Source organism: Mustela putorius, unplaced genomic scaffold (genome assembly GCF_011764305.1).
Source record: "Mustela putorius furo isolate JIRA1106 unplaced genomic scaffold, ASM1176430v1.1 tig00003901_pilon_pilon_pilon, whole genome shotgun sequence".
Lineage (NCBI taxonomy): Eukaryota > Metazoa > Chordata > Mammalia > Carnivora > Mustelidae > Mustela > Mustela putorius.
The window spans coordinates 18,133,713-18,157,591 of record NW_025422049.1 but is presented as its reverse complement, the minus strand read 5'-3'; the positions used below and the strand labels follow the sequence as shown (position 1 = coordinate 18,157,591).

General features: G+C 51.6%; 2 protein-coding genes across 2 annotated transcripts in view; one reads left to right on the top strand and one right to left on the bottom strand.

Moving 5' to 3' along the window:
- TSC22D3 (TSC22 domain family member 3) overlaps positions 1-23,879 on the bottom strand; it is a 61,778-nt gene that overhangs the window by 10,025 nt on the left and 27,874 nt on the right. The gene's annotated exons all lie outside the window — the stretch shown is intronic.
- The window catches only part of NCBP2L (nuclear cap binding protein subunit 2 like), a 50,777-nt gene continuing 48,982 nt past the window's right edge, over positions 22,085-23,879 (top strand). Inside the window, exon 1 of the mRNA XM_045068343.1 lies at positions 22,085-22,162. The gene's annotated coding sequence lies outside the window, so the exon portion shown is untranslated. The remainder of the gene's footprint in view (positions 22,163-23,879) is intronic.

Genomic DNA, 23,879 nt, shown 5'->3' with positions numbered 1-23,879 from the left:
GGGAATCCCAGCCCACGGCAGCAGCCTGCCCAGGGGCAGGGAAAGCACGCCGCAAGAACATGGCCACTCTTCCTGTTTGCACCAGCCCTCCACCAGCCCAGCTGAGCCAGGGAGAACTGGCAGGGCCTCCCCCCATCCCTTCTGCTCTGTGCAGCAGCCCCAAGAGCTAAAATTCCAAGCCATTTTTTCCCCTGGCAGTTGCCAGGGTTACTTCGAGTGGTATGTGAAGGACTTGGGGCTATTGGCAATGCTTAGAAGACAAGAACCAGGAGGATCTTGTTGGGGCCGTGGGGCCAGCAGACAAGAGGCCCATGAAGAGGCCAAGGTGGAGCACCCGGCTCCACTGTGGGCCCTGCTAGAGAATGGGTGACCTTTGTAGTGATACAGGTTTCCTGGGGAACAACAGGGCAATAATAATGCCAGCCTCTTTAGGCGCTTGGGCTCATTATAAGCCTCCCTGGCCTCTCGAATTGTATGCCCCAGGCCCTCGCTTACCTCACAGCAGAGCTATTCACCAAGGGCTCACTTGAGGTAGCTCCTTGATCCTCTGTGGTGGGCCCCTCTGACTGGTGAAGAGGGGCTCTGCTGATTGCAAAGGGCCTCCCGCTCTCCAGCCACCTCCCACCCCCATCCCGGAGCTTCCTGGGTGGAAAGAAGGCAGCCTAGCCGGGGTGAGGGCGGGGGCGGGAGGACACGGGGGACACACTACCGGGGCCGAAGAGAAAAGAAGAGACACAAGGCAAGCTCCTCCCTGGGCAGCCTCCCCCGCCACCACCCCCAGCCACGGGAACAGTGTCAGGGAACTCAGAGGATTCTTGGGAGCATCCAGGAAAGTCTCCTGGCCTGGTCTGAGAGTCGCTGACAAGGAATACACATACCTCCTCGGGAGGAAAGAGAAGCACAGGCGCACACACACATGTATGCAAACTCTCTCAGCTTCTCACCATGTCCCATTCACAGAGACAGGCGGGAGCAGAGCATCTCGCCTATCCTGCTCTCTCACTGTTGCCAGCTTCTTCCTGACCAGAAAGAAGTAGAAAGGCAACAGGACAGGGCAAGATGGCAAGGCAGGACGCGCTAGACCAAGCCAGAGGATAAAAGACATAGCCCTGGTTCTCTCCGCCATCCAGAGCAGGCCATACAAGAGGCAGGTATCACAGGTCGGGGGTGGGGGACGAGCTCCAGCCTCACACTGCACACCAGGAACAACAAGCCCTAGTGCCGCTGGGCCCACGGGTTTCATAGATGTCAATCACACGTGAAAATAAAAGAGAAATAAAAAAATCAAGCACTACGTGTACACAAGCATATGAACGCCTAAGAAATGGCTCTCCTGGGCTCCCCAGGAGGGCAGTTTTAACTAGAGCCAGCCCCATCCTAGATGCCTTGTAGGACTGGCTACCCGAGAAGTGGGATTTGAAGGGCACTGAGAAAAAGTCCTCTCAGTACAAGCTATTTGCCTGGCCGGACTACTGTAGTGCCTACAAACGTCACCGTCCTAGTTAGACTCCCGAGTTTTCTAACGATCATCCAGGGACCTCTTTATAATTTGAAGAATTAGGAACGCTTTTTCCCCCTCCATGCCAAAGTCCTAGGAAAAGGCCACTGTCTGCCACTATCACTAACACTCAAGGAGGAACTCAATTTTCATATTACTTTCAACAGAGTGGTCAGTGGTCAGACCAGCACCAGAAGGCCAGTGGGCACACAGCAGGGAGACCTTGCTGGTGGGTTTCAGAGGGAAAGAAATGGGTCCCCATGAGGTTCTCAATATCAGGATCACCTGGGGCAGCTTGTGAAGAATCCGGATGTCCCGGGCTCCAGCCCTGGAATACCCAGTGGGAAGCTGTATGGCGTGGGGAGGGTGTTTTCAGATGGGTTGAAAGCAGCTCTTCTGTCCCTGGTCCCTGGAACTGCTTTTGGGAACCACTGGCCTAAAGGTAACAGCTAAGACAGGGTCTACCCAAAGAGTCCCCAGAGTGTCAGGGGCACCAAGACCTACTTTGGGTGATACACCGCGATGGGGTTCGGCATATTCCAGGCCGCGTGTCTGTTGGCCTTTCACTCCTGAAAACTTTATCAGAACACAGATGAGGGCTGTTAGGCTAACCCGAACGTGCTCTGATTTGTAAATCAGTCTCTGGTAAATTCTGTCTGTGAGGGGGACCAGATTGCTTCTGAGTCCCTTCACGGCTATTGGTGGGAACTGTGAGCCTCAGAGGCTGGGGGTGTGGAGGGTGGGCATCCCAGGGCCGGGAGAAGAACCTCGGGGAGAGGGAGAAAAGAAGGAAGGGCTGATGTTTGTCCAACAGCACAGTTCGGTCAATTAGCCCAGCCCTGCCTCCCCTCTACAAAAGCCAGCTCTCTGCCTGCCTTGTGGTTGTCACCACTAGGTCAAATGTGGGTCCATTCGTTCCCAGGTTGGCTGGAGGAGTGTGACTCATCGCCCCCGTCAGGAGCCTGCTGGGGCTGACTGCAGAGTCACCGGGATCTCTGCAAACATGCTCATCCCCACCCTGATCCCAACCTCAGCTCCCCTGCCCCTGCCGTCCTCACCCCTCCTATGGCTTTCGGGCTCCTCCCTGGCAAGAAGGCTGCCCCCACTGCCCGCTGACTCCCCTCTCCCAAGGGAGGGCAGAAGGGGAATTCGATGCTCTCTGCAGCACGCATCCGGCCTGTGTTTTGGTATTTTATTTTATTTTTATGTTTCATTTACACTGCCTGCTAGGTTTGGGGCTTAAATAAACAAAGGCCTGGACTTCCTGGTCCCGGTCAGCAACGGAATGACCCTTTTAACCTCTTCTCTTGCTCCTTGAGATGGGCAGGGCAGGGGGGTGGGGTTGGAAGAGAAAGATATTTTGGGTCCAAAGCCTGGAAATGCTTAGTGCCTGTTTAAAACACCACCCCCACCCCGGCCCTTCTCGACAACATGAATGTTTAGTGCCGAAGCCACCTTACCAAGTACAGACTTGTTTTTAAAGGCCACGGCAGCAATGTTAAGGGTAGAGCACAAAAATGGAAAATTCAGATTTGATTTTCCATTTTCCAAAATTCAAAATTGATTTTTTGGGGAAAAAATAATCTACCTTCGGACATCTCTGTCCCACCAAGCCAAGACAGAAGGGCCCAGGTCTTTGAGGGCGGAGCCCGTGGACTGGGCAGAGCGCGGCGGGCCTGCCTGAGGAAAGGTTCCCTGCCAAAGCTCATACACCTTAAAAAATAAGAGGAACACTGGCCCCTATGTCCTGGGATAGAGCTCTCACAGCAAAGTAACGAATCCTGGTCAACAGTTCTGACATCCTGTTATTTGCTAAAACTAATAATACTGTGAAGTTTGTTGACAGACTTGCAGAAGAGCTAAAGTAAATATGGAAACTGAGGAATGGCCAAGTATAGACGGTTACTAATTCAGCAGCTAAGAAGGGAGTTTTGCAGATGGTCCTTGGGCATCTTGGGGCACTGGGGCCCAAAGACGGTTGGGAGATAATCTGGAGGCATCGGTGACGTCACCGGGTGATTTCTTTCCAATAGTAGGCTGCTGCGATAATGGGCTTGGCCCATGGAGCTGGCTCCTGCGCGCTTAGATGGAGAATAATGGTAAGAATTGAGAGGGACTGCCCTAGTGCACATGCCAGGGTAGGTGCTCCTTGAGAAACATAGCTTTAGCACCCATTTGAAATGAACTTGGTCAAGCAGGAAGAAACTACATCAGGAGGCCAGAGCTTTTTCCACCTGGGCCACTAGCCAGCTGGCAGAGTTCTCAGGAGGCTCTAACCCCGTCCCCTGAGCCCTGCTGCCAGCTCCTTATTCATGAAATGGGAATGATGCTTCCCTTCCTAACATATATGCCACACAAGGTGGCTATGTGGACAGACATCCCAAAGTCTGGAAACAGAGAAAATATCATCGTATTACTTTTTGCAGACTGATGATGTTTTGACTACAATATGTACATATACTTGCTGTGGTTCCAGACTTGGTGGACATCCTGTAGGTGGCACAGCTGTGTTCTTTGGGAAGTAAGGAGGGCCATGTGAATGTGACATGCTCCATGATGAGTAAGGGTCCCGGTCCCCAAACACTGCTGGCACAATGGCTCACTGGGTGAGCAGCCCTATCAATGCTATTTCCAAGTCTGGCATTTCGAACTTTTTGTTTGGTTTCAAGTTTTGTTTCCACAGTGTCACAAGTCACTGGTACTACTTATGGGGATGGGGATAGCGTGAGGGACTGATGTGAAAGCAGAATCAACACTTAAATTCAGCCTCTTGGGGCACCTGAGGGGCTCAGTCTGTTAAACATCTGCCTTTGGCTGGGGCCATGATTCCAGTGTCCTGGGATCGAGTTCCCCATCAGGCTCCCTGTTCAGTAGGGAGCCTGCTTCTCCCTCTGCCTCTCCCCTATCCCCCGCTCATGCACTCTCTCTCTCTCTCTCTCTCACTCTCTTTCTATCTCAAACAAATAAATAAAATATTAAAAAAAATTCATTCTCTTGAAGGTCTTCTGCCATCTGCCCTCGTACTCAGGATGTGTAACTTGCAGAACGTTCTGGCCTCGAGGGCCTCTTTGATGGCACAAGCACAGTTAGTAATCAGCAGGGCCTCTAGTCTTTCAAGCAGGACTGAAAGCACAGCCAGATAAGATCATGACCGGAAGTGGGCAATGCACAAGTTCCCCAGTGAGCATGGATTGGCTTCCTAGACTAGAATACGAGCTCTGCGGGTATAGGGGCTTATCTTATTCACCACTGTACCCCCATAGTCTGGACCCGTGCCTGCCACACAGTCTCAATATGGCAAATATGTGCTTAATAAATAAGTAAAAGGTTTGGGCAAGGGTTAGAACTTTGCTAACAGGGAGGAAGGGGAACCCTCTTGCATTGTTGGTGGGAATGCAAATGGGAGCAGCCACTCTGGAAAACAGTATGGAGGTTCCTCCAAAAGTTAAAAATAGAACTACCCTACGAGTCACCAATTGCACTCCTAGGATACAAATGTAGTGATCCGAAGGGGCACTTGCATCCGAATGTTTATAAGCAGCAATGTCCACAAGAGCCAAACCGTGGAAAGAAATGAGATGTCCATCAACAGATGAATGGATAAAGAAGATGTGGTATATATACACAATGGAATACTATGCAGCCATCAAAAAATGAAATCTTGCATTTGCAACGACATGGATGGAACTACAGTATATTATGCTAAGTGAAATAAGTCAATTAGAGGATGACAATTATCATATGATCTCACTGATGCATAGAATTTAAGAAACAAAACAGGATCATAGGGGAAGAGAGGAAAAAATACAACAAGATAAAGTCAGAGAGGGGGACAAACCATAAGAGACTCTTAACCTCAGGAAAAAAACGAGGGTTGATGGAGGGAAGGGGAGTGGAGGGATTGGGTAACAGGGTGATGGACATTAAGGAGGGAGTGTGATGTAATGAGCGCACGGTATTTTATAAGACTGATGAATCACTGACCTCTACCTCTGAAACCAGTAATACACTATCTGTTAATTAACTGAATTTAAATTTAAAAATTAAAAAAAAAAGAACTTTGATAATGGCCCCTGTGGGGAAGAACTGTAAGGACAAATTCACGAATTTGCCTTCTGTTAACACTTGAATTTGGGGACAATCACTGAGAATCATTCTGCAGTTAAAAACATGAAAAGACTAGTGAAAATCAAACATACTTGGGAGACCCAACGCAAACACAATTTAATTGAGTAAGTGGCCACTAATGACCTGGAACCAAGGCTCGACCTCTTCAATAAGAGGGATAATTCACCCGTGTGTGTGCTCCTGGTTCTCCAATAACGCTGGGCCTTTGGTCTGTTTCATCTTTAGCTGGAGGGGCTGGGTCGGCTAGGAAGAGGGCACCCATAGGGAGCAGTGGAGGGTGATGAAGCCTGGGAGCAGGGCAGCCAGGTCTCAGTTGGCAGCAACATCAAAGAGGGATTTGGGGCTAGCAGGCCTGATTCTGAGCAAGTGACAGGCATAAAACTGGAACACTGTGTGTGTGTGTGGGGGGAGACCAAAAAACCCCCAAAACCCATCCTGACCAAAAACATCCCGATACCCATCAAGATAAAGCAAATTCTCACTGTTCGTGTCACCACGGAGTGTGAAGGGTTGAGGATCCCTGTTAAAATGAAAAGTCTCCCTCAGAAGAAGAACTGTTCAGTTTTTCTCAGGGCAGGAACACGATGGCCTGCCTAGCATGGTCCAGATAGTGGGGGGCTCCTGGGAGACCTACCCCAGGATGGCTCAGTAGAGACAGGTGGGGTGATGCCTAGGCAGGGCCTTGGGTTCTCAGTGGGGAACAGGCAAATGTGTCCACGTATTCCTGGGCTTGCTGTTAAGTGACCAAAGTGCCTGAGCGGGCAGCTCTAAGAGCAGCAGAGTTTAGGAGATGGTTTTCTCCTGCTCTTCTCGGGAACCAGTTCTCACGAAGCTGTGAGGAGCAGGGCTCACGGGGGACATTTATCTTCAGTGCTCCCATCCTGGGGATCTCATTGGCTTGCTCAGCAAAGCAGCCTCCCTGGGCCTACCCTCCTCACGTTCGACTTACTCATTTATAAGTTGGCAGAGGTGACAAATGGACTCCCAGGAAGGCCCTGTGGCCACTAAGGGGTTGCTGGGTTCCCCCTCCCCTGGACTCATTTCTTTTTACCGAGGGCCTCCCATTAACCCAGAGGAATGAGTCCAGCAGGGGATGAGCCAGGCAGAAAGGCAAGTTGCTGGGGGAGCTCTCCTGGGTCATTTTCCACCACTGTCTGCTGGCTCTGGTGGCAGGCACAGCCCTCACACCAGGGCTCTCCAGGGCAGCCCTCGCCCCTCAGGACACCTCCTTCTTGCTCTTGTAAAAGCCTGGCAAAACCTTAGCCCTGCAACCCCGCTCTAGCGTGACCAGGTGATGGCCAACTGCCTCACACCAGGCAAAGCCGGGCCACGGGAGGGAGGCCGGGGAGTGGGGCCAGGCAGCCCCCTACCACCCCCCGTGGCCTTGTTGTGAGGCGCTGACAGCTGGGAGAGGACCTGAAACCAGTTAGCCCAGGGCTCCCAGCCAGCAATGTATTTTCATCTTGTTTTGACTGGGACTGTCCTCCCCTGTGTAAACACGTCCATGTCAGGGGGAAGAAAATGTAGAACGGCTTAAAATAGGTGGGTGGAATGCATCCCACCCATGAATCACCAGCGCGGGGAATGCCCTGCAGGTGGGCCTCGCTTTAAGCAAACCTGACATGGGAAAGCCTTGACTCAACAAGGGGGGGCAGCGATGGACAGCTGTTAGGTCTTGACCTATCACCGGGAGATCTCAAAGCCACATCTGGTACAAATAAAAACAACAGTAGCTCCCGTGTACTGATAGCTTCGCAAGGCTCTGTGCGAAGAGCATTATACATACATTAGCCTTTGGAACCTTGTCAACAGTTGGGATCCTTGATAGGAGGGGACAGGTATCATATTATCATTAGGCCCATTCTGTGGATGAAGAAACAGAGGCCCAGGGATGTTCCATAACTTGCCCAGGGTCACCCAGCTAGTAAGCGGCAGAGGCCAATGTGAACCCCTGGTGTGTGATTCTAAAATTTCAGGCCCTCTCGAGCTAGGCATTTTGCTTTGTTTTGAGATTTTCAGGCTGAGCTGCCTTCTAGGCATGAAATATTCCTTCCCAGTGAACCCACTGCATCACAGCTGCAGGGGAACTGGAAACCTTATCGGGGTCAGGATGGGGAGCCCTAGGGTGGGCGCTGGTCCTTTCCACGGGTTAAAGGATCCCCACTGCAGTCCCCTGGGGAGGGTATTACCCTCCTCCCCCAGCATGTCAGGATGGGAGAGATGTGCCTTTCAACTCAGGGACTGGCAGACTGTTTAAGGGCAACCGCTTGACTGGTCTCAGGGAAGGCCCCTCAGAAACTGCGACAAAGTCCAAATTGTTCAGACACCCGGCTGGGGAAGGGACAAAAGACTCAGTATAATCTAGTACAAGGAAAGAGCAAATGTAAACATGTATTTTGAAACAAAATGTCATGGATCATGCTGTCCATGCAAGGCTGGCCCCCAGGGCCCAACTGTGAAGTAGGAGTCTGCCTCCAGAAACTTCCCACTTCCTTTTTCAGGTACCTTCTTCCTCCTGCCTGTCCCCTCAGGCGACCTATGCCCTCCCACTGCTGGGATTTTTGTGGGGCCCATTACTACCATCTGGGGTGCCCTGCCCTCCCTAGCAGTGCCCACTTTAAGGGAGACTCTCAGTCTCCCTCCCCCAAATCCAATGTACCTGGTTTGGGGACCAATCCTAGAGGACAAATCAGAGAAATGTATTTGTGTCAATGGCAAGTAATGGCCTAACAGGTTTCCCTCAGCCAGATCACAGGAGCTTTAACCCACAGATTTTGGTAAGTACTTTTTTGGGAATGGGTGTGGTGTGAGGGCGGGGGGAGAGCAAGCTCTGGGGGTAGATGACCGTGGGAAGGGGGAGATTGTTTTTCAGGGCTCTTCAAATCTTGCCACATGCTACTCTGACTATAGGTAAGGTTGGCTCTACAGAGAAGGATAAATACCATGTCTTTAAACTCATGCTGTATTCCTTCCAGAACATGGTGGAGAGAGCACTGGAATAGTAATCAGGAGACCTGGGTTCTGGCCCGGTTTTGCCCCTGGCTACCAGAACAACCTTGGAAAAGTCCTGTAACCATTCAGGGCCCCAGGTTCCCCACACATAAAATGAGAGGATCGGGGCTGCAAATTGATACTTACTCCGGTGCTTATTTGGTGAATGATACCCCTATTTAGACTGGGAGCTCCATGAAACCATATGCCAATGGTCTGTAACAGTGTCTGGCCCGTAGTAATGCTCAACAAGTGCAGTGATGGAAGGAAGGAAGGAAGGAAGAAACGAACGAACGAACGAACTGAATGAATGAATGGCAAAAGTGCCTTCTGAGGTTGCTGCCAGTTCAAATAGTCCCTCAGCCTCGACCTCAACAGATGCAGCTATGCCTCTGGGTGGAGAGGCCCAGGCCAAAGGCTGGGTGAAGCCTTCAGGCCCTCGTGCTCCCGACCATGGGGTGCAGGGGCAGCCTCTGGGACCATAGGTAGCAGGCAAGAGCTTCCCTGAGGCTGAGGAAGCCGAGGAGGCCTCCAGGATGCTGGATGGGAGGGCCGTAAGGGCTATAGGAAGGGCAGGGTCGGTCAGGAGGAGTTAGGAGAGTAACTTTTACACAGTTTTCTGTAAAACGGGAAGCTGTGATAACAGAGACCTGTTGGGTGTCTGGGCTGAGGTAGGAAAAGTGCCGAGTTGCATGGTGACTCAAGGTCAGGAGCTGGAATGGGGCCCGGAGCTCTCAGGCCTCCGCTCACCCCCATGGGACTGCCCCTGGCTCCAGGCCAGGTCCCTGAATAGCTCCCCCCACAACCCGCCCTTCCACAATTCCAGCTTCTGAAGCCAACCTGCTTCCTTGTCCAGCTGCCTGCTGCCCTTCCCCTCCCTCAGGGCCACATGGAATCCTCCCCCAGCCTCCCTCCAAGGACTCCAAGTCACCCATCAGAGCTTTCAGAGGCCCACTTCTGGGCAGACCTGCCTCCCCTTCTCAAGGTTGCAATCATTCACGCTCTGACGCAACTCCTCCCCTTACGCAAAAAGAGGAGCTTTGCCAGCATAGCCTTCCCTCCCCTCCCTTCCGAACATACCCTCTGCTTCCACCCCTCCACTCCATGACCAGGGCCCTCTCCCAGCAACACTCAGGCATAATTCAGAGGCATTGAGATTTTCTCCTATGGCCCCACCCTGTCCTCCAGCACCCTTCACATTTTAACAGGGGCCATAGTTTCAATTCAACAGAATGAATCGTTAAGAGTGACATTTCAGGTACTAGCGAGCAGAGTTGAGAGGTATTTATGGGGCAGGGGGCCCTTCCCAGAATTCCTGAGATAATGCTAAGGAGGTGGTTACCTCCATACTCAGCTCTGAATGCTCATCAGGCCAATTTTGGCCTTGCTTTCCTAAGGAGTTGGGAGACGGAAGTTCTGGTTCCATCACTGCTGTTAAAACTGTCTGTGTGACCTTGGGCAAGTCGGGTAATCTCTCTTGATTCTTGGTTTCTTCATCTGTCAAATGGGAGTCATGACCCCATGCCCTACCCTCCTTGCCAAAGCTGTTATGAAAATGAAAGGGGGGGGGGGAGAGAGAAAGAGTATGAGGAGGGAAAGAGAAAGAGAGTGAGCTTTTTAAATGGCAAGGTCCTGGATAAATATCAGGAATTATTATGTCTCCCTTCGGCTGTGCTGGAAGGACCCATACAGGTTGCACGGTAGTGCCCTCCTTACAAAAAAACGCCTCCTTACAAAAAAACTCCGGCACCTTTCCTCTCTCCTGTCCTATGTCTCCTCCAGGCTTTGGCCCTTAGCCAGGGCTGGTCTCCTGTGCACCTCCACTCTGCTTTGAGAACATCTCCTGCCCTGCCCCTGTCCCCTTCACCACCCATCATGTTATCCACGGGCCTTTGTTTACCATCCAAGAGTCTCTAGCCATTCTCCCTCCCTCTCCGGTCATGGTCATGGCCATTGGTGTGCCGAATGACCGCTCTTTCAGCCCTGACCTCAGGCCATCCCCATCAAAAGCTTTGAGGAGGATGAACTCAGGGTTGGGGGGTTGGGGGTGATAGTGATTGAACTTGACAGTTTGCTACAGGGGGCGAACACAGTGCAGAACATCCAGCATCTGCTCAAGAAACAAACCATTGTTCGGTTCCATGTGTGTTGGGCAGGGGGCGGGGGGAGATTTGGGGGTGGAGCCTGCTCTGGGACCCCTGAAATCTTGCAGTTAGGCAACTGTCTCTGCTCCACCTGTAGTTTGCCAGGCTCTGCCCACCTGCTCTTCCCGCCCACCTTCCCCTTCAATTCTCAACCCTGACCATGGCCTGGGCTCTTTTATCACCAGGACCTGCACACTTGAATGTGTTCTTGGGCCTCCCTGGCCTCATGCCACAGAGCTTCTCTGGTGACCCCACCTTTCTCCCAGGGACAAGAGGCTGGGAGCGGTTTGGGGCACCCTCTGAATTCCCCAGCATAAGCAATCCGCTCCCTCTGAAGGACCTCACCCATGAGTCTCTTTACTTGAGAAAATCTGGGTTTCTCTTCCCAGGATGAGGGGCCCCAGAGCCTTTCCTAGAGCCTAGAGAGTGACGCCCACCACAGATGTAGTAGCTCTGCTCCTGTACTTGGCCATAGCAGTCCCCTGGGCTAGAATGTCCCTCGGTCTGGCAAATACCAGAAAGGAGGTTTCTCCCCAGGTTGTGGGGGCAAAGCCCTCGCTTTCCCCCTAAATTCTCCCTCAGGGCTTCATTTCAACCCACCCTTCCCCAAAAGAGGAAATCAGAAGCAAAAGGTGACCTTGCCAGGCCTTGCCAGGGACTGAATGCAGGCCCGCAAGGCATGGCTTCATTCTGTTGGCCCTCGACACCCGCCTCCCTCCCTCGGTCTGCTGCTGGGCCCCTGGCATTGGAAGGCAAGTCCGGGGGAGGTGGGACTCTCTGGAGGCCACTGAGAAGGCTGGTCCTATAGCAAGGATGGTGGGGGGGGGGCGTCTCAAAGGCCCAAAGGTGAAGCAGCTGAAGCAGGGCAGGCCTCTGAGGTAAGCAAAGGAAGAGGGGAGTCCCCCAGAGCAGAGTCCCCAGAGCAGAGTCGAGGTCTTTGGTGGCAGTGGGAGACCAGTAAGAAAGATCACGAATCCTCACATTTGTTAAACCAATGATGGAAAGAATAATGATGTTAATAGGTACTGCTTATTGAGAGTTTATTATGTACCAGGCACTGTGCCAAGCACATTTCATGCATTATTTCATTTATTTCTTGCTATGTGTTTTTTTGTTTTTGTTTTTGTTTTTGTTTTTTTTTAAGCAGATGACACAGAGGGAATAGCAGCTCAGAGAGGTTTTGACCAGCTCGGTGTCACACACCTAGAGCTGGGATCTAAGGATCTCGTTGACTTTGGAACCCACACTCTCTACCCCTGAGCCAGCACTCACTGCTCCTGCCCCAAGCCTGGGCCTGCTGGGCAAAGGGCCCACCAGGTACTCTCCAGTGTGGTTGGGCTTCCCAACGCCCTGAGATTCTCGGTTTCCTGGAACTGGCTTTTCTTCACCCCACTTTTTCCTCTCCAAGAAACTAATAATTTCAAGCAGGGATTCATTTGAGAGCATCCAATGGATGGGACAGGGGCCACACAAGAGGACAGTGTTCTGAATCCGGAAAGAGACCATCTTGTGCTCTGGGCTCTGCCAAGAAACAAACTGTCACATGGCCCCAGGCAGGTTGAATCCTCTTTTAGGCTCCTAGTTTCCATACCTGCTCAGACTTTATCTCTGTTGCCAGGCAGAGATCAGTCATGCGTAAAATCTAAAGGGTATCAAATTCTTCGGGATGGGCCCCTAACCGCCCTGTCCTCCATGGAAGAAGTCCTGCTGGTTTGAAAGTGTTCCAATTCCCCCACTGTCCACCTGGGGCTTACCCTGTGGTACCCTGAACATGGGTTCCGGAGCCACTCATACCTCCATGCCAGGAGATGGCTCCTTACCCACCAAGCCCTCTTTACCTGAACATACATCAGCATCCCTTCCTATCACTACCTTGAGATGACCTTGACTTGCCTTTTCCTCCTCTTCTTCCTCTCCTTCCCACCCACCCCCACTACTGCTCTGGAAACTCCATCCTTCTTTCCTCCTGGCAAATACATCTGATGCACACCAGCTGGCTTCCTCCTTGAATGCACAATCCTCCCCTTTGGCCTACTTGGCATCTTCTGGACTCTTTTTGTTGTGTTTTGTTTTCTTACATATTCAGAGAGATGGAAGGAGCCTTGAGGACCAGTTAGTTCCATTCCCACTTTTATGGGGGAGGACTGTGAAATTTGGATAGAGCAAATGACTTGCCCAGGGTGATACAGCTAGGTAAGAGGCAGAGCCAATAATTCATCTGTCTGATTTGGGGGCCACTACTCCCACTCTCCTTGTCCTTTAGGTAAGGCCTTGGCCCACTAGCCAACCAACCACCACTTCCCTCTCCATCTCTAAATGTCACACCACTCCTGATTGCTTTCCATGTGTATATCTAGGTTTCCCAACAGAAAAGTAGTCTAGAGGGGCAGGAAGCCAACTAATTCCTCGTACTTGAATGAGGGACAAAGCAGGGAAATGACCTGCCTAAGGCATACAGCTCATTAGTGGTAGACCTAGGACCAGGATCTGGGCCTCCTAGTCTCCACTCAGGGCCATTTCTAGACATCATAATGCACCTCTGTTGCTCTCCCATTTCCCCCCTTCTGGCTGCTACTGAAATGTTTCATTCTTGCCTCTTCCTCTCTTATCTCCTCCTCTTTCCCAACCTCAGCCTTTTTCACAAACCTGCAGGATTTCAGAGCCAGAAGGGACCTCGGGGATCATTTGGTTCCACCCATCACTTAACAGAGGAGAGGACTAACAACAGAAGATGGGAAGTCATTGGCTTGAAATTAGACAGCCAATTAGTGACCCAGCTGGGGGCAGGCCCAGGTCCCCAACTCCAAGTGCAGTGCTCTGACAGCCATCCTCTTCCCTCCTGAGCTTGATTGTCTAGAGTCCTTCTTCCTTGAAGATTCACCCCCGGCCCCTGCCCTCCAGGTCCAGCAAGGTCTGAGAGTGTTTGGGCCCAGGGTCTGAGAGTGCTTGGGCCCAGGGTCCTTCAGCGTCCCTGGTGAAAGGCGGAAGGAACAGAGGCCAGGAACCACTCCCATTCTCCCACATCCCACCCCAGGAGGCCCCCGCCTGGCCTTGCCGAGAGTGGTGACTATCAAGTATGTGTTGACATAAAGCCATAGCCTCTCGGATTCTCGGTTCATGGCCTAGACGGTGGCGTCAAAGCCCGAGCCGGCTGCAAAACGAGGTCAGTTCACTGTCCTTCCAATGGAAAAATCTTGTAAAATCAATAGCACTTATAACGTCAACAGACCCGGAGACCTTTCCTCTGTTTTTTCCTCCTGAGCTGCTCTTTCTCACCCACCCTGCTGTGAAGGCATAGACGACGAAGGAATCTGCTAAGTGAAGCCAGGAATCTCTGAAGGCCAGCTCCCACATCCCAGAGCCCCTGAACCTCAGGGAGAGAGGGGGCATGTTGAGGTCTGAATGGCTTGTGAAGACACCCCTCCTCCCCATTCAAAGCCCTCCTGGCTCCCTTAGGAGATGCTCATCGGATCCAAGGCCCTCCCTGGCAACTGGATCCTGGTTGGGAATAACCAGAAGCTACTCAGAGCTCCAGTAGAGATTCGGGAAGCTCAGCCCTACCTTAGCTTTACCACACTGGGCCTTCGCTAAAGAAGAGAACAACTACAAAGCCAATTAGACAACACCATTGGGCCTTCCTACACTGGGAAGTGTCTGCGGCCCTCAGACTGGAGTGGATGTTGGCTCTTTTCCCAGACATCCTTCCCCCGCCTCCAGTGGGTGTACCCTACCGTCCCTCCATGCACACAGAGGGTGGCAGAACCCTGTATTGTTATTTGCATGGTCACAAACAGACCCCTTCCTCCCGTCCCTAAACTGGTCCTACCATAGAGCCTCAAGTTCCTACTGTCAAATGCAGTCTTTTATATGGAAGTACTGTGAGTTTATTCCAATCTGGATTCGTCTGACAAATAGTTACCAAGCACCTGGTCTGTGTCAGACCCTGGTAGCTTCTAGCAACTGTGTTTTGTACTACTGAAGAAGGTTTTGCCTCACGAGTTCCCTTTGAGCATGGAGGACCAGAAGAGATAGCACATTTTTTGCTTCCAGATGAAGGAAGCTTGGGGATGAGATATGCAGGCGGGTCTTGAGAGTAAGTGTGTGCCAGGGCATGGGTTTCTGGACACTGGGGACATCGATGCATGGGCACCTAGGGTGGCGAAGTGAGAGATGCCTCTTCCATACAAACTTGGAGAACAGAGGACAGACATACCCCAGAGAAGTTGTTCCTGGGTGGCCGCAAGAGGCAGATGAAAGGATGATCACACGGCACAACCATGCCTTCTGCCTTCAGTCCCCAAACCTGGGCTCCTCCTTGCCTGTTGGCTTCCCAAGCAAGGCCAAGAACAAGACATTTTGGAAGAAGTGGTTCTTTCTTTTCTGATATGTCCTCGGGGCACTATGTTGGGCTCCTCTGTTGGTCAAGATGTACCCAAGGCATTTAAAGACTACTAGGGGGGCGCCTGGGTGGCTCAGTCATTAAGCATCTGCCTTAGGCTCAGGTCATGATCCCAGCGTCCAGGGATGGAGCCCCGCATCGGGGCTCCTTGCTCCACGGGGAGCCTGTTTCTCCCTCTGCCTCCAGCTCTGCCTATTTGTGCTCTATCAAATGGATAAATAAAATCTTTTAAAAAAATAGAAAATTAAAGACAACTAGGTACCTCTTTCAAAGGAAAGTTTTCTTGATTAAACACCCCACCTCCAACCACCCAATGCATGAACCAGGTTTCACAGCTCACCTTCTCCTAGGCAAGGCCTTGGCCCTGTGCCTGCTTCCCCAACCCTGCCCTCTGGGTGATCTTGCTCAAGGATGCCAAGAGAGTCAGTGGCAGGGGTTGGGAGCAGAGCCCAGCTTTCCTGGATCCTGGCCTGGCACTTTTCTGCTACCAGACCCCGCAACCTCTCCCTCTCATCTCTTGCCCTTCGGGCTCTGTCCGCGCCCTCTGGAGGCATGCACCCTGCACCCCCACTAGCCTTCAATGGGTGAGATGTTTCTGCCCAACACCACTCAGCAGTCCAGTCATATGGGGCAGAGGGAATCTGGCGGTCCACTGCCACTGGGGCCAGGCCTGGTAGGGAGGGAAGGACAGGCCACTTTGCTGGTCTGAGATCTGCAGAGCTGGGTCCTTAAGCCACTCATTATTTTTTTTTTAATCAGGGACCCTAATTGCAGCCCTACCCTAACTTTGGCTTCCCGGAGCTAGGACCAGGTCACCGTGGGGCCCCCACTCCCAGGCTTGTTGCTATGACACATGGTTCTACAAGTGCTGAGCGGCATTGTAGGGGCCGGATGCAAACGGCACGCAGCAGGGTTGAGCTGTGAGCCAGTTGGCCAGCTGACATTTCAGGGTCCAAAGAGCTTGTGTGTACTGGACAAGCTGTTTATTGTGGTCTTGGCACTGCCCGGCCCTTCAGACAGCAACAAATGCTCCCAAACTGGGAAAGGAGAGGAAATAAGGAATCAGCCGTAGCCAAAGAAGACCTGGAATCTCTTCCCTCATACCATTTGCTCCCTGCAGCTGACGTGCGGCTGGTGCCAACCATCGGAAGTGCCCCTGTGAAGGAACTGGAGGGGCCAGGCCCCACAAACCCCCATTCGTGAAGACCTAGATCACAGATCGTGTGCATGCCCACGTCAGTACCCTTCTGTCTGCCCAGCTGCCAGAGGCTGCTGCTGGAAGGTCAGGCAGTCCATACTTGAACTAGGAAGGAGAGATCCTGATGCCACAAGGTCTAAACATGCAAGGAACCGGTACCCCAAGTCTGCAGACTCTAAACACACACACACACACACACACACACACACACACACACTACACTACACTCATACCCTCAGGGAGATGGCCATCAACAGGCCATGATAAACATGGTTCTTTTGAGTCCTGGCTTGGTCCTTTCAGATATCCTCAGGGTTGATACCAGGCTGGGGAAAATGTAGCAAACGCATGTGTGTTAAGAGCGCAGGGAGGGGTGGGCAGGTGAGACAAAGAAGATCCCAAATGAAGGAAGCCGGGAAGCCAGAGTCCAGAGAAGTTGTGGGGAAGGTGGAACTTTCCAGAACAATTTGGCCCCATCCATGGCGAGCAGCCAATCTAGTGTGGCCTATGGCCCGAGGGGAAGCCCTGCTTGTGAGGGACAGGATCAAAGATAAGGGGTTGAACTCTGCCTCAGGCTCTTGACTTCCACTCAGGCTTGTGGTTGGCAGAGCTGGACAAACCAACTGACCTTCTGAGCATCAGGGCCTCTGGTTTGTCAATGGTTTAGCAAGTAGATAGCCCTAGCAGCCCAGCTATGCGTGACAGACATTTTACACACACACACACACACACACACACACACACACACACACACACAGCAACAGTAATGAATACCAGCTGTGAACATTCATTGAGTGCCTACTTTGCACCAGTCATAGTTCAAAGCACTTCCTATACAGGATGACCACTGCCTCAATGAACCCTCCCCAAATCCTATAGGGTCGATAGTATTTGACTCATTCTCCATATACAGAGGGGGAGTCTGAGGCTCAGGCAGGGCGAAACGACTTACTCCAAGTCCCACCAGGTAGAGTGAGTGGCTCCATGAGGACTCAAATCAAAGCCTGTGATCATTACGCTCCAGGGCCCTTGTGACTAAGCCTACTTGTCTGTTTGTACAAAAAGCCTCGGGGAAGAAGAGAAGGGTCAGAGGGAAGATCCAAGAACTTCGCCTTGTGAAGAGAACCATAATGATGGGGGAGATGGTAGGAAAGAAGGAGGCTGGGCTATAGAATGCCCACCAGACTTCAGAGCTAAGATCATCTGAGTCTGCAGCCTCTTGGTGCCCCCCACAGCCCCCTGCACAGTGTTGGCCATGACACTGGTACTCAGTAAAACCGCCAAAGGGCAAATAAGCCCAAACTTGGCAACCTTGGGGAATGTGTACTGACTGGGTTGCTGCCTTCCATTTGGTAAGACCCAAGCTCTTTTTTTTTCAAGACATTATTTATTTATTTGAGAGGGAGAGAGAGGAGAGAAAGAGCATGAGAAGGGGGGAGGGGCAGAGGGAGGAGAAGCAGACTTCCAACTGAGCAGGGAGCCTGACGTGGGGCTCGATCCCAGGACCCTGAGATCATGACCTGAGCTGAAGGCAGAAGCTTCATTGACTGAGCCACCCAGGCATCCCCAAGACCCATGCTTTAAAATGGCTTCCCCAGAGGCTAGGCCACCAGACATTACTTAAGTCCCCAGCATGTGGCAGGCTTTGGAAATAAAGAGACAAACGCAGTGGGGACCCTAGTCTTGATACGTGGCCAGGCTGGCTGGGGGGGAGATGTTCAATTTGCCTTGAGCCACCGTGAGGGGTCAACTGAGGTGATGGGGGGCAGGCTGTGCACAGTCAGGAGACAGAGCTAAGCCTCTGGGCCTCTCCAGGGATGGGGCTGTTGCCTTCAGCTCCACTGTCAGAGTGAAGCAGCCCCCACTGGAACCATTCTTCATTGGGGAGCTTCTGCGAAGGCAGCTTAGAGCAGTCTTTTTAGGACAGTGTGGCCTGCTTTAATTGGCAAAGCAGAGAGCCTGAAATGGGTGAGGGCTGGGAGAAGGAGTGAAACCACAGGAGGTTACCCTCACCCTCACTCGCCCTCCCTAGAGTCTGCCAGCAGACCCCTCACCACCAGGAAGGGGCGAGCACCCTTCTTCGGAGCTCTCCCAAACCTGTGCATGGTCTCCTCCGGCCCTGGGAAGCCCAAGGCTTAGAGACATGAATCCAAGTAATTAACTAATTAATGAATATGGATGGCAAAGTTGCTGAGGTTGCTGGAAAACACCCTGTTGCCGCCAACACAGCCCAGCCAGGCCCCTGCCTCCCACCGTGGGCAAAGAGGAGGCTACAGAGGGACTACTTGACTCAGTCTCACCAAGGCTCCAGCTGCAGCAGCCGTGCCTGCCACCCAGCAGGCCCATGCCCAATGCCGGGATACCCGCTTCAGGGCAACCCATTCCCGTGCAAGGACAGCCTCCCTCCTCCAGCTGGAGTGGCAGTCTGCTCAGTTACTCAGCATCAAGGGGACCCTGTGGTCCATCTGTGGGCTCTCCCAACGCAAAGGGCAAGGCTGCGGGAGATGGATGGATGGAGACAGGAGAAAGGGAGAGAAAAGGAGAAGGAGAGACGATGGAGAGACACACACAGCTGGCAGGAGCCCATCTCCAGCTGTTGGGCGGGCTGTTTCCTTTGATAAAGCACTTGGCAGTACTCCCAGTTCTGTAGTTTCTGGCCTGCAAAAGCACACCCGGAGCACGAGCCTGCCTGTGGGAGGACTTCAGCCTTGCTTTGTTTTCTTTCTTTCTTTCTTTCTTTTTTTTAAGCTCTACAAAATGCCCCTCCCCTTCCAAGGAACCTCACCCCTCCCCACACCCAGGCAGAGTGAAGTTGTACCAACAGGTGATGTGGGCTGGGTCACTGGTGTGTCTTCACAGAAAGCCAGTATCATGGAGCCACACTTGAGGGCCTTAGATGGGTGTGCAGTGAGGCCCTGGTGTGCATGTGCCTGTGTGCCTGTGTGCCTGTGTGACAGAGAGAGAGAGAGAGAGAGGGAGATAGAAAGAGATAGAGGGACGGAGGGAAAGACCATGTATGTTTGTGTTTGTCTGAGAGGCTGTGCGTGTTTGTTGTGGCCGACACTGCCTTCTCTGTGGCACATCATCACTGTTCTCCCCGCCTAGGCTTGTTCCAGCTCCCTGAGGTCTCCCCGGAAAGGACTGGGAAATAGGGGAAGTCCCAGGGTCACGTGATCATGCAGCACAAGCCCTCCCTCCAGTCCCTTGTCCTGTGGTTTCGCGGAAGCCTGTCTCCTTCCTCCCTTGTGGAGTGAGGAGCCAGGCTTGAAGGCCTCCAGGGTTCCTTGGAGGAACCAGAGCGTGGAGGGTCACAGAGGCCCCTGCCAGGGTATAAAGGAGCCTGATGACAAAAGGTCCCCACTGTGACCAGCCCCCACAGGGCCTCCACCAGTCCCCGGGTTCCCAGATTCCTGAGGGGAACTTGATCTGGCCCAGGGGCCTGCACGGGCTCTTCATGTCGTCCCCAGAAGGCCCCGCTCCTTGGGAGGCCCAAGCACGAGCTCACTCCCACACCACCCAGCCTCACGGAGGTACAGGAGGCTGGGTCTCTGAGGGAACCTCTCGGGGCTCAGTCGCAAGGCTGCCATCCGTGGGAGGGGGCCCTGCCTAGCCCAGCGGGAGCGACAGAACCTCTTCTGCAGCCCAAGGGGGAGGCCCCACTCGAAGCAGCTCGGGGTAACCATAGACCACTGCCCGCTGCCCGCTGCCCCACTGTGCCTGTGGCCCAAACCAAGTGGCCCTTGGCTCTTTGCAATGGGAGAAAAGAAAACAAACGCAACCTGGGAACTTCGGACCAGCTGCCAAACTGAAAGGTCCTCAAGTGTCCTTTGTCCCTCACCTCTCTCCACACAAACCATTTACCTCATGAAAAAAGGGAGGACATTTAGACTCACAGGACATCAGAGCCAGAAGGCACTTTAGGAATCATATAGTCCAACCACTTCACCTTACATAGGGGGAAACTGAGGCCCAGAATGAGGCAGAGACTTCTGCTGGTTAGCAGAACAACTGGCACTGGAAGTCAGGGCACTATCCCAAAGACTCCTGGGTCCTGGCCACAGTTGAAAGAAGATCTACCAACCTGAGGCCCAAGCAGTGATTTTGTGACCCAGACACTATAGGCCATCTCGAAGTGGACAGTGTAGCCTGATGAGCTGAGGGTGGCCATGAACATGGTGTGGCACCGTGAGCACTCTAGGTCCCTTTCACCTGTCAAGAGTCATGCCTGCTAACACTGCTGGGGTTCAATGTCAAGCCTGAGTTGGGTGGGGAACCCCTGCTCTTCCTTGCCTTTACTCTTTCTAGAATATATTTTTTAAATATTTTATTTGTCAGAGAGAGAGCACAAACAGGGGGAGTGGCAGTCAGAAGGAGAAGCAGGTTTCCCACTGAGCAGGGAACCTGACACAGGACTTGATCCCAGGACCCTGGGATCACGACATGAGTCAAAGACAGCCACTTAACTGACTGAGCCACCCAGACATCCCTACCCTTTCTAGAATATTTTTTATACTGAGGTTTCAAGGTCTGGGTGGAAGCCCAGCCCTAAATTTTCCACTGGTGGTGGGGGGGACCCAGATATATGGCCTTCACCAATCCTTGGGGGATGCAAAGCCCACCTGCTCCTTCCTAGCCCAGAAGCGGGTGGGTGGGAGTACCTACAGATTTTAGAGAGAAACCATGGACAGCCTCCTCAACTTTGAGCAAGCTCTGGGACCAGACTACAGGCAAAGGTCAAAGTCCACAAGGCTCGCTGCTGTGTGCTCAGGCCAAAATGAAATCCATTGGGTCTGTGCTCTCAGGCCATGGGCTGGGGTGGAAGTGGAGCCGGCCCTGCCCTCTCTGACACAGCCGGCTCTGCAGTACTAGAAGCTGCTAACCCTCTACTATGGCCAGTGTGGAAATAACACATGCTGTTTTCTGAGACAGGGTGACCTGGATATCTGGGAGCAATTCCATTAAAACAAAGAGCTCAGCACGGAAGACAATCATGCCTGCTACTTTCAATACTTGAACACACACTTTGGAAGCTACTCTAACCACTTCCACTGCCCTTGTTTTTTCTGAGGGCCGTGGTGTACAAGCAACACAACAAGGTCCTTCTTGACTTCCCGCTCATAAGGTTCTGCTCCTAGATTCCAGAAAGTTGTAGCCGCCATTTCATTCCACCTACCGTTGGATAGAGCCCATCGTTTTATAAGACGTTTTGGTATGTGCTCTTTTGGATCTGTGAACATGTATCTTTAGGATGGCTCTTGAGCTATTTATCTGCACATATTCTACCCTCCCCAACTTGACCCAAAGCTACTGAAGGGTGAGAAGCAGGTCTTGGGGGATTTTTTCCTGCCTTCCTCCCTTCCCCTGTGGCAATTGGGACAGTGGTGTGGCCAAGAGGATTGTCTCAATAGTGCTTGTTCAACTCAGTGGCAACAATGGAGGAGGCCAGTATAATTTCTGAATTCATCTGTATTCAGTGATGATGGAAATCTGCAGCTGGATGTATCCATTGCAGCAAAGAAAGAGCTATTCTTGAAGGGAGGGCCACCCAAAGCCAACACGTCAGTTGACTTAACCACCCCCTCCCCGTGCCATCTTCATGAAATAATACATAAGCAGTTGGGAGAAGGGTGGGGTACCTTGCCCCGAGTGGCCATTAAGCCCAGAAGCTGGACATTCTACTTCCCAGCATCCTCTACTCTGTTTCATCCATCTCTTTGGCAACAGGGTGTTAGGCTACTTTCTAGGTTCATCTTCAGAAGCGGCGGTCTCTCTGAATCTAGCTGCATGACTACATTGGATCCAGAGTGAGTTACTGATAGGAAATTATTGAAAATAGAGAACATGTTTGCTCATTTATGGGTATTCACGTATACTTTATGTGCTTACCTAGGGCAAGATAGAGGGAACTGGTTTTTGTTGGTGGGGACACATCTATGGATGGGAACCCTGCATATTTACAGATAGTTTTTCTAAAATACTCATCCCAATCAGAACTGTCTCTGGGTTTTCCTAGGGCAAGATAGAGGGAACTGGTTTTTGTTGGTGGGGACACATCTATGGATGGGAACCCTGCATATTTAAAGATAGTTTTTCTAAAATACTCATCCCAATCAGAACTGTCTCTGGGTTTTCCTTCTCTCCTATTTTGCAAGTGGCCTCCTAGACTAAGTAGCTAGGAATCTCTCTTTTCTAACAGGAAGAATAGAAAGGTTGTCCAGAGACCTCTGTTACAGCTAAGACTGAGAATTTAGCTAATATCTCTAAAGAGTGAACTACTTACTATTAACCAAGTCATTAATTAGGGTCATGTTTGCACTTCAATCGTCAGCTCCAAACATCTGTTTGTTTAAACCGAGGTCACTTTAGTTTATTACAGTTATAGCCACTGGTGAGATAATCTGCTTAGATTTCACAAGTATGTGTGAATTGCCTACCTCAGCCCTTATTTTCACAGAATAAGAGTTCTCTTGAAGGCACAGGGTCAGACTAAAGATAATAAATGATTTTCCTTCTCAACAGAACTAAAAACAAGGCTTTAATTAATTCACCAAATTCTAGGATTGGATATCTATATTACATTTCTTAATGATGTTAATCTGTCCAAGGGTGACCCACAGGATTCCCATTGATCCAAGAACAATCTTCAGGCAGACATTTCATTGGCTCAGAGATTGTTTCCCAGTCATTAAACCCTGCCCTTCTCAACTGCAGAGTCACCCCTACTTTGTTGGTAGAAACTGCAGGCGGCCAGGGAGAGGGGACAGAGAGAGGGGCAGTGCTAGAGACCATGAAGCAAGGATGTGGAGGGATTCGTGGTGGAAACTATCTCCCTAAGGAGGAGGACACAGAGGCAGAGAATTCAAGAAGGACTGGGGTGAAGAATAGGGAGTAGAGGCTGAGATGGTTCTCCCAAGCAAGCCTAAGAGTTGAGGACAGTCTAGACATACACACCCTCACAAACCGTCGCCAGACACACATACCTCTTTCCCATACACTTCCTCACCATGACTCTCAAGTTCCATACACAGGAATAGACTCAGATGAAGTTACATACATACGTCACACATACAAGAACACCGACACTCCCAGATACTATCCTTCCAGCTATCCCTTCACAAACACAGGTGTCCCTCTCCCCCCACACACATATATTTACCACCTATTTTTTCCTACCTTTTTTGCATACATTTGAAACCTGTTTTTATGCATATTCACATTACTACCCAAATCCCCTCCACACACTTAAGTCCTGACATACACACATAGTTACACAGACACACACACACATCCTCCTTCCCAACAAAGGCAAAGGAGTCTGTGTTCAGTAAAACCTCGTGCTTTCCTCCTTGGTAGAGGGGATCTGAAGGAGGGCCTGGACAGCTAGGTGAATTTGAGAAGTATTTATTCTAATGGCTCTTAGTATGGTGGAAAAGTCCATCAAGGACATTTGAAATCACAGAGTTCACTGCCTTGGCCTATAGACAAGACACCAGCGGTAACCTTTAGAGACTGCCAAAAGCT